This window comes from Saccoglossus kowalevskii (assembly GCF_978046115.1).
Source record: "Saccoglossus kowalevskii chromosome 4 unlocalized genomic scaffold, keSacKowa6.1 SUPER_4_unloc_1, whole genome shotgun sequence".
Taxonomy (NCBI): domain Eukaryota; kingdom Metazoa; phylum Hemichordata; class Enteropneusta; family Harrimaniidae; genus Saccoglossus; species Saccoglossus kowalevskii.
The window spans coordinates 398,400-410,494 of record NW_028188616.1 but is presented as its reverse complement, the minus strand read 5'-3'; the positions used below and the strand labels follow the sequence as shown (position 1 = coordinate 410,494).

General features: G+C 36.5%; 1 long non-coding RNA gene across 1 annotated transcript; it reads right to left on the bottom strand.

Moving 5' to 3' along the window:
• Window positions 1–1,531: 1,531 nt before the first annotated feature.
• Window positions 1,532–3,287, bottom strand: LOC146728182 (uncharacterized). Its single transcript, XR_014928619.1, has 2 exons — window positions 3,193–3,287; window positions 1,532–2,674 (listed from the first exon to the last, which is right to left on the bottom strand). It is a non-coding gene; the product is annotated as an uncharacterized LOC146728182 (long non-coding RNA).
• Window positions 3,288–12,095: the final 8,808 nt, after the last annotated feature.

Genomic DNA, 12,095 nt, shown 5'->3' with positions numbered 1-12,095 from the left:
ATGAACGCACTACATAGCATGGTAACTGCACTACAGAACGTGATGAATGCACTACATAATATACATAACATGGTAAATGCACTACTCAACATGATAAATGCACTACATAATATACATAATATGTAAAATGGACTACATAACATGGTAAATGTACTACATAACATGATAATGCACTACGCATCGTGATGAATGCACTATATAACATGATAAATGCACTACCTAATATAGTGAATGCACTACATAACATGGAAATGCACGACACGTGATGAATGCACTACATAACATGGTACATGTACTACACAACGCGATGAATGCACTACGTAATATGATAAGTGCACTACATAACATGATAAGTGCACTACATAACATGGTAAATGCACTACATAACATGGTAAATGCTCAACATTACATAGTCACTGCACTAGACAACGTGATGAATGCACTTCATAACATGGTAAATGCACTACACAACGCGATGAATGCACTACGTAATATGATAAATGCACTACATAACATGGTAACTGGACTACATATCATGGTAAATGCACTACACATAATGATGAATGTACTACATTACAGGGTAAATGAATTACATAACATAGTAAATGCACAACATAATATGGTAAATGCACTACATAACATAGTAAATGCACTACATAACATGGTAAGTGCACTACATAACATAGTAAATGCACTACATATCATGGTAAATTCACTACACAACGTGATAAATGCACTACGTAATATGGTAAATGCACTATGTAACATGGTGAATGCACTACATAATGTGATGAATGCACCACATAACATGATAAATGCACTACATAACAAGGTAAATGTACTACGTAACATGGTAAACACATTACGCAACATTGTAAATGCACTACATACCATTATAAATCCACTACATAACAAGGTAAATGCACTACAAAACATGATAAATGCACTAAATAACATGATGGATGCACTACTTAATATGATAAATGCACTACATAACCTACATAACATGGTAAATGCACTACAAAACATGATAAATGCACTAAACAACATGATAGATGCACTACGCAATATGTTAAATGCACTACATAACATGGTAAATGTGCTACATAACATGGTAAATGCACTTCACAGCGTGATGAATGCACTACGTAATATGATAAATGCACTACATAATATACATAATATGGTCAATGGACTACATAACATGGTAAATGCACTACACAACAAGGTGAATGCACTACACATAATGATGAATGAGCTACATAACATGGTAAATGAAATACACAACAGGATGAACGCACTACATAACATGGTAGCTGCACTACAGAACGTGATGAATGCACTACATGATATACATAACATGGTAAATGCACTACTCAACATAATAAATGCACTACATAGCATGGTAAATGCACAACATAACATGATAAATGCACTACATAACATGGTAAATGCGCTACATAACATGGTAAATGCATGGCAAGGTTCTGGTAAATAATAAATATAAGGGGAAAATAATTGACAAAATAAGTTAAACATTAAATAGATATTGTATTTATCTAACAGACTCTTTACATAGAGGTGTTTAAATTTTGTTTGACTATTGCAATATTTAATATAATTTTTGATATTACTACCAGTAGTATTCCAAAGTTTGATTCCATAACATGACATGCACATTGACTTGAGTAGTTCTTCTATATTTTATACAGAAATCTAAATGTTTGTACTATGGCTGTGTACTTCATGGGTATTTGTAAAGTACTTCAAGTTGTTTTCTGGGACTTTTTTATGATAAACATTATACATTACAAGCACGGTTCTTAATTCAATTATATTTAATACATTTAGTTTATAAAATAATGGTTTTGTATGGCTAAAGTATCCCTCTTTTGTAACAATCCTTATAGCTTTTTTTGGAGTAAAAATAAACAAATTAGAGTAGTTTTATATGTCCTCAGATTTCACAACAATACACAAGATATGGCAATACATGTATAAGGGTTAAATACAGACGAGTCTAACAGGTATTTTAATTTTTAAAGAATACCTAAGTTTTTAGCAGCTTTAACTAAATATTTTTCACATGTTCTTTCCACTGGAATTTACAGTCCAGTTCTACACATAAGAATTTAGTATGATACACTCTTTCAATATAAACATCATTGATTGGATGGACACTGTTTACATTTTTACAATAGAAAATCATGTAGTTAGTTTTAGTAATATTTAAAGATAATTTGTTAGCCATAAACCGTAAGTGTAAATTCTTCATATTTTCTAGATACAAATATGTTAGTATCATCTGCATATAGAATAACCTTTAACAATTATGATACATTACAGATATCATTTACATATAGTATAAATAAAGTTGAACCTTGCGGAGCACCATGAATTATACTCATTAGATCTGAGTTAATACCATCAATACAGACCTGCTGTAACCTGTTATCCAAACACCTCGAATGCCATAATTACATAATTTTTGGACTAGGATTTTGTGATCTATAGTGTCAAATGCCTTTTTTAGGTCGATGAAAACACCAACTGTATACATAGAGACCATGATGGTAATTGTATATCTTGTAACACATCACATTAGATATCTGGATTATCGTGGAACTTTAAATCACAAACTGCACACAGGTTTGTTTGGGTTACCATGATTAATCTGTGTGGAAAAAATACAAAACCAATTATCTCCACAATTACTAGTAGTATAACGTGTTACTGGGACGTGAAGTTGACGATCTAACGTATGCGGTTGGTTGCCGAAGTCTAGAAGAAAATATTGTTTATAAATGATAAAAGACGCCCAAAATTGCCGCTACTACGTTTTAAGCCGACCCTGTATAACTAGTGTCATTTATAAGCATTATTTCCTGCTAGATTTCGGCAGAGACCTTTTGTCTTTTAAGTTCTAATGATTTCGGCAACCAACCGGCGACTGACTAACTATGCCGATCCCACTTTAGGTTATTTTTTTTATTATCCAGGAAACGTTCCGAGCGCCTGTGCAACCAACCACATACTAAAATCACCTATGATTGTTTTGTTACGGCACGGAAATCTTACAATCAAATCAATAATGCATAACGTTAATCATTTTCTAAGCTAAACTAATTAGTGAATGGCAGCTCAAAAAACAAGGCACGTGAATGGTTACTGAAATCGATAGCGATAACTTACGTATTTGCACTGTTCAATGTAGCTTAGTATACGTCTTCTGAAAAAATACAGCAGAAAAACAAGTCCACCATTGTTCATGTGTTTGTTGTGTCGCTTCTCCTGCTCTAGAAAGTGATTTGTAACACGAGTTCTGACTGGTTGCTGATTCTACGAGACTTGAACGCGATTTGTATAGGTAGTTGGTCAGATCCTTGTGGGCTTTCGCGATTACCAAAACTTAAAAAAAATACCAGCAAATAAATTTTGAAAAGAAAAAATAATAGTATATATGAAAAAAATATGAATGATATTATTTAAAAAAAAAAAAAAAAAATCAGATTGATACGATAAATGCACTATATAATATACATAATATGGTAAATGGACTACATAACATGGTAAATGCACTACACAACATGGTAAATACATTACACAACATGATGAATGAACTGTATAACATGGTAAATGTACTACACAACATGATGAATGCACTACGTAATATGATAAGTGCACTACATAACATGGTAAATGCACTACATAACATGGTAAATGCTCAACATTACATAGTCACTGCACTAGACAACGTGATGAATGCACTTCATAACATGGTAAATGCACTACACAACGTGATGAATGCACTACGTAATATGATAAATGCACTACATAACATGGTAACTGGACTACATATCATGGTACATGCACTACACATAATGATGAATGTACTACATTACAGGGTAAATGAATTACATAACATAGTAAATGCACAACATAATATGGTAAATGCACTACATAACATAGTAAATGCACTACATAACATGGTAAATGCACTACATAACATAGTAAATGCACTACATATCATGGTAAATTCACTACACAACGTGATAAATGCACTACGTAATATGGTAAATGCACTACGTAACATGGTGAATGCACTACATAATGTGATGAATGCACCACATAACATGATAAATGCACTACATAACAAGGTAAATGTACTACGTAACATGGTAAACGCATTACGCAACATTGTAAATGCACTACATACCATTATAAATCCACTACATAACAAGGTAAATGCACTACAAAACATGATAAATGCACTAAATAACATGATGGATGCACTACTTAATATGATAAATGCACTACATAACCTACATAACATGGTAAATGCACTACAAAACATGATAAATGCACTAAACAACATGATAGATGCACTACGCAATATGTTAAATGCACTACATAACATGGTAAATGTGCTACATAACATGGTAAATGCACTTCACAGCGTGATGAATGCACTACGTAATATGATAAATGCACTACATAATATACATAATATGGTCAATGGACTACATAACATGGTAAATGCACTACACAACAAGGTGAATGCACTACACATAATGATGAATGAGCTACATAACATGGTAAATGAAATACACAACAGGATGAACGCACTACATAACATGGTAGCTGCACTACAGAACGTGATGAATGCACTACATGATATACATAACATGGTAAATGCACTACTCAACATAATAAATGCACTACATAGCATGGTAAATGCACTATATATCGTGATGAATTCATTACGTATTATGATAAATGCACTACATAATATACATAATATGTTAAATGGACTACATAACATGGTAAATGTACTACATAAAACGATAATGCACTACGCATCGTGATGAATGCACTACATAACATGATAAATGCACTACCTAATATAGTAAATGCACTACATAACATGGAAATGCACTACACAACGTGATGAATGCACTACACAACGTGATCAACACACTACGTAATATGATAAATGCGTAACATAACATGGTAAATGCACTACACATCGCGATGATTTCACTACGTAACATGATAAATGCACTACTCAACATGATGGCTGCACTACACAGTATGATCAATGCACTACATAGCATGTTAAATGCACTACATAACATGATAAATGCACTACACATCGTGATGAATGCACTATTTAATATGATAAATGCACTAAATAACCTACATAGCATGGTAAATGCACTACACTATGTGACGAATGCACTACGCAATATGTTAAATGCACTACATAACATGGTAAATGCGCTACATAACATGGTAAATGCACTTCGCGGCGTGATGAATGCACTACATAACATGATAAATGCACTACATACCCGGTAATATAGTAAATGCACTACACAACATGGTAAATGCACTACATAACATGATAATTGCACTACATAACATGGTAAATGTACTACATAACATGATAAATGTACTGCACATCGTCATGAATGCACTACATGACATGATAAATGCACAACCTAATATAGTAAATGCACTACATAACATGGTAAATGCACTACATAACATGATAAATACACTACATAACAAGATAAATGCACTACTCAACATGATGAATGCACTACATAGTATGATCAATGCACTACATAGCATGGTAAATGCACTACATAACATGATAAATGCACAACACATCGTGATGAATGCACTACATAGCATGATAAATGCACTACATAACATGGTAAATGCACTACATAACATGATAGATGCACTACATTGTATGATCAATGCACTACATAGCATGGTAAATGCACTACATAACATGGTAAATTCACTACACAACGTGATAAATGCATTATGTAATATGGTAAATGCACTACGTAACATGGTGAATGCACTACATAATGTGATGACTGCACCACATAACATGATAAATGCACTACATAACAAGGTAAATGTACTACGTAACATGGTAAACGCATTACGCAACATGGTAAATGCACTACATAACATGATAAATCCACTACATAACAAGGTAAATGCACTACATAACATGATAAATGCACTAAATAACATGATGAATGCACTAGATAGAATGGTAAATGCACTAAACAACATGATAAATGCACTACACATAATGATGAATGAGCTATATAGCATGGTAAATGCACTACACATCGTGATGAATTCACTACGTATTATGATAAATGCACTACATAACATGATAATGCACTACACATCGTGATGAATGCACTACATAACATGATAAATGCACTATCTAATATAGTGAATGCACTACATAACATGATAAATGAACTACACAAGATGGTAAATGCACTACATAACATGGCACATGCACTACACAACGCGATGAATGCACTACGTAATATGATAAATGCACTGCATCACATAGTAAATGCACTACACAACGTTATAAATGCACTACGTCATATGATAAATGCACTACATAACATGGTAACTGGACTACATATCATGGTAAATGCACTGCACATAATGATGAATGTACTACATTACATGGTAAATGCACTACATAACATAGTAAATGCACAACACAATATGGCAAATGCATTACATAACATGATAAATGAACTACATAACATGGTAAATGTACTACACAACATGGTAAATGTACTACATAACATAGTACATGCACTACACAACGTGATGAATGCACTACGTAATATGATAAATGCACTGCATCACATAGTAAATGCACTACACAACGTTATGAATGCACTACGTCATATGATAAATGCACTACACAACGTGATGAATGCACTACATAACATTGTAAATGCACTATACAACGTGTTGAATAGACTACGTAAAATGATAAAAATTCACAATATAACATGGTAAGTGCACTACATAACATGGTAACTGCACTACATAACATGATAAATGCACTACACAACATGGTAAATGCACTACACAACATGGTGAATGCACTACATAACATGGTAAATGCACTACATAACATAGTAAATGCACTACATAACATGGTAAATTCACTACACAACGTGATGAATGCACTACATAATATTGTAAATGCACTACACAACGTGATGAACGCACTACCAAGTATAGTAAATGCACTACACAACGTGATGAACGCACTACCAAGTATGGTAAATGGACTACACAACATGATGAATGCACTCATTGAAATTGAGGAAAACACAAAATGCTCAAGCAGTGGTTAATTTAATTCAGCAGAATTATATGGATTGTGGTTATGTGGGCATAGTCAGACTAAACATGACATCATTCTTGCAAACCGGACAATACTTGGACAACTACAGTGGGTTAAGTCACTTACCCCACTTGAAGTTAAACTTAAAGCTGAAACAAAGTCTGAGGTCAAGGTGAATTCCACCACAACCACACCTGAAATCAACCACAAATCATCAAGTGAGACTTTACCAGGTTCATGGAAACCACCTATTGATTTGAGTCATTTGTCTACTGAACAACAGGATATAGTACAAAAAAATGCTACAAGGAGAATCAGCTGTATTTGCAAAAAGTGACACAGACATTGGCTGCATTGAAGATCTGAAACTCCATATTCAGTTAAATGACAGTACCCCTGTGCAACATAAATACAGATCTCTACCTAGACCTTTGTATGCAGAGGTAAAACAATACCTGGAAGATCTCATTAACCAAGAAGTCAAGATCTGTTTATTCATCACCTGTTGTTTGTATGAGGAAACGGGATGGAACATTGAGGCTCTGTATTGATTATCGTGAGCTTAATCAGAAAACACTACCAGACAGACAACCGATTCCGCGTATTCAGGATATTTTAGATAGGTTGGGAGGAAGTTCATGGTTCTCAGTAGTAGATCAAGGCAAGGCTTATCAACAGGGCTTCATGGATGAGGAGAGTCAGCCATTGACCGCTTTCATTATCCCATGTATGATATCCACAGTATGAATGGGCCCGAATCCTATTTGGCTTACGTAATGCACCAAATAGATATCAACACTATATGAAGGAATGCCTTGATGGGTTGAGTCATGATGTATGTGAGCCATATTTAGATGACGTGTTAGTTCACTTTAAAACATTTGAAGAACATGTAGAAGACATCAGAAAAGTTCTACGCAGGCTAAACCAGCATGGTATCAAACTGAAGCCCAAAAAGTGCACCCTGTTTAAATGTAAAGTACGGTATTTAGGTAGGATAATCTCAGAAAAAAGGTATAAACCAGACTCAGAAGATACTATAGCTGTTCGAGCTTTGAAAGATAAGAAACCAGCTACAGTAGGGGAACTCAGGAAATTATTAGGACTACTGGGTTACTTCCGTCAATATTCTAGAATAGCTAAACCTTTGTATGCCTTACACCTTAGTTACTGATGCTTCAAAAGATGGTTTAGGAGCTATGTTACATCAAAGACAGAATGGAAAATTAGTTGTCATAGGATACGGTTCAAGAACTCTAACACCTGCTGAACAGAATTATCACATGCATTCTGGAAAACTAGAATTTCTCGCACTGAAATGGGCTGTCACAGAGAAATTCAGAGACTATTTGTACTATGCACCATCATTTATTGTTTATACAGACAACAATCCTTTAACATACGTCTTAACGACTGCCAAGCTGAATGCAACAGGACACAGATGGGTAGCAGAGTTGGCAGACTTTAATTTTACGATAACATACAACCCAGGCCGATCTAACACTGATGCCGATGTACTATCAATATGCGGCAAAATGCACAGAGCAAGTCTCCCAAGATATAATTAGTGCTACAGTCCAATCAGCCAATGCTATCCAGAACGGAACAACTGACTGGGCTCATGCAATTGCTTTGCCTCATAATGTTCAAGAAGACAGTCTGGGAAGTGCAACATCAACAATAACACCAATGACGATACCTCAAATAAAGGCTGCTCAACAAGAAGATCAGGCAATTAACAAAATAAGTCAATACAAACAAAAGAAGTGTCACCCAACACAGGAAGAGCGCAGAGGAGAGTCACATGAGTGTAAAGCTCTTATGCGTGAGTGGAACAAGTTATTTCTAGATAAAAATGGCATCCTACGTCGGTGTACGTCATCAGCTGTTCAACTCATTCTACCACACAAGTACAGGGGACTGGTTTATAAAAAACTCCATGAAGAAATGGGACATCTGGGAGTAGAGCGTGTTGTAAATCTGGCCAGACAACGATTCTATTGGCCACACATGCAGAGAGACATTGAGAAATACATAACCAAGCAATGTAAATGCATCAAACAGAAACCACCAAATGTCCACGTAAAAGCACCATTAGTAAATATCAACAACTGTACCCTTTGAAATGGTATCTATTGATTTCCTGCACTTGGAAAAGAGCACAGGTGGTTATGAATATATTCTGTTACTTGTAGACCACTTTACTCGGTTTGCACAAGCCTACCCAACAACAAACAAGGTGGGGAAAACAGTAGCAGATATATATTCAATGATTTCATTCCACGCTTTGGATACCCTGCAAAAATTCATCACGATCAAGGGGGTGAATTCGAAAATCAGTTTTTTAGAAGATTACAGCAGGTGGCTGGAATGAAAGCTTCAAGGACTACACCATATCACCCTATGGGGAATGGACAGGTAGAGAGGATGAACAGAACACTGCTGTCTATGTTAAGGACACTGCCAGAAAAACAGAAGTCTAGATGGAAGGAATCAGTAAACAAAATGGTGCATGCCTATAATTGCACTAGAAATGACGCAGCTGGATTTTCACCACACTATCTATTGTTTGGACGATCTCCAAGATTACCTGTGGATGTTCTGTTTCAACTAGAGGAAAAGGAACAGTCTGGTAGTCACCAAAATTATGTTTCCAGGTGGCAGACTAGTATGAACCAGGCATATAAGCTGGCAGCTGAAAGTGCAAACAAACAAGCAGAGAGAGGGAAGAGGTACTATGACCATAAAATACATAGTACTATTTTTCAACCAGATGACAGAGTCTTGATACGAAATCTTAGCCAACGTGGAGGACCGGGTAAACTACGGTCATACTGGGAAGACAAGATCCATATTGTAACAGATAGAAAGGAAGATGACAAACTGAAACCTGAAAATGGTGATGGAAGACCCAGAGTAGTACATCGTAACCTACTGTTACCTTGTGATGGGTTACCATTAGAGATTCCTGCAATACCACCAGTCCAAACATCACATCAGGTGGGCACCAGGAGAAGACAAGTAACGGGACAAAATAGTAACTCCCAGCATTCCACTGATACATCCAGTGATGAAGAGGATAACTATTATTTAGTTCCTAAGTCGAGTAGAGAATCAGACACCAGAAAATCACCAAGCAATTTAGAAACTTCTGAACCAACTTGTAGTAATTCTGTACCTCAACAATCAACCTTTCCTGAAGTTGAACCAAACTCATTATTGGGTACAATTGAACAGACTGTACCTGTGCCAAAACCTGAACCCTTGTCTGAACCTCAACCTCAGATGCTTAATTCAGGTATTGAACCGGACTTGGCGTTGGGTACTACTGAACAGACTGTACCTGTACCCGTACTCATGTCCGAACCTCAACCTCAGATGCTTAATTCAGGTATTGAACCGGACTCGGTGTTGGGTACCACTGAACAGACTGTACTCATGTCTGAACCTCAGCCTCAGATGCTTAATTCGGGTATTCTAGCTAACCCTGTTCATGAACCAGCACATCCAGAAGTAGACCCAGCAAGAAGATGCTCAACAAGAGAGAGAAGACTACCATCTACATTGACCTATACATCACTTGGTCAACCAATATACCAGCATATCAATCCAATAGTCAACAGTGCAATGGTGAACAATGTATCCACGCCAGTGCACCCAGCAGCGGTATGGAATACACATTACATTCCATATCAACTGGGTTATCCACCAATGGTGCCATGGATGTGGCCCAACAACACATATACATCACCCCAGCAAGATGCATGTTCCTCAACAAAATATGGGACAATATCATGGGATCAATTTATTTACTGGAGGTAATGAAAACCTTCCAGCAGAGTTGAAGAACAATAGGAATTTAACCGCAGTTGGTGACAAGAATATGCAGGTCACTGGAAACAATCATTATTCAACAATTATTCACTGTGATAATGTCATTGGATTAACTTAGATACTGCTACGTATATTAGTAGTCGGACTTTATTGTGGACATTATAATTGCTTACTGAGTGTGTATCTCTAATAGTTAAACTGTTACTTTGCAATGTGGCTTTTATTTTTTGGTTTGTGTTGGCACAGACCTGGTTTGTAAAGACACGGCCCCTAAGCTTGATGCAATTCATGATGAACCACTGTTTCTACTACCTGAAAGAGTTCCAATGCATAGACAATTCTTCACAGACTCCTTACGTACTCTTATTTCTAAACTTGGTTTGAACTCTGATCTTTATGCAGGTCATTCGTTTCGCATTGGGGCAGCAACTTCAGCTGCTTCATCTCATTTATCTGACCACTTAAGCCAGACTCTTGGCAGGTGATCAAGCGATTGTTATAAATTGTATATCCGCACTCCAGAACAGCTTCTGCGTGAAGCCTTCATGTCAATGGCTAATGTGTAAGTTCTTTTCATCTCATCACTTCACCACAGGTCGCACATAGAGCATGCCAGAGACCCGAGACTTGCCTCTCCCTCTAAGTATGCTGTATGTCCCCTGCCTATCCCACCAGGTCACACATGAAGTATCCCCCAGATCAGAGATCAACCTCTCTCTATAGGCATGCGTTATGTCCCCTGGACACCACGTCAGGCCGTGCAGGCCATTCCTGCCCCCTGATATTTTCACTGCACTCCCAGGTCGTTACATTACGCCCTCATGCAGCGAGATTTTATCTCCCATGTCCCCTGGGATGTTTTCATGCTTTCCAACATTCTCAGGCCGTGAGGTTCCACCTCCCCGTGACTTGTTGTCACCCACACATAATCTTTTTAAACATCACTTCCCACCTTTTCATTGGGGGTCACTCAGTCCCACTCCATTTTCTTTGTGCTCCCTCGCTGGGCAAAGGACTTCATCCTGTCCCCCATTACAAGGACGAACGCCCACTTTCTGGCTTTTCCTTT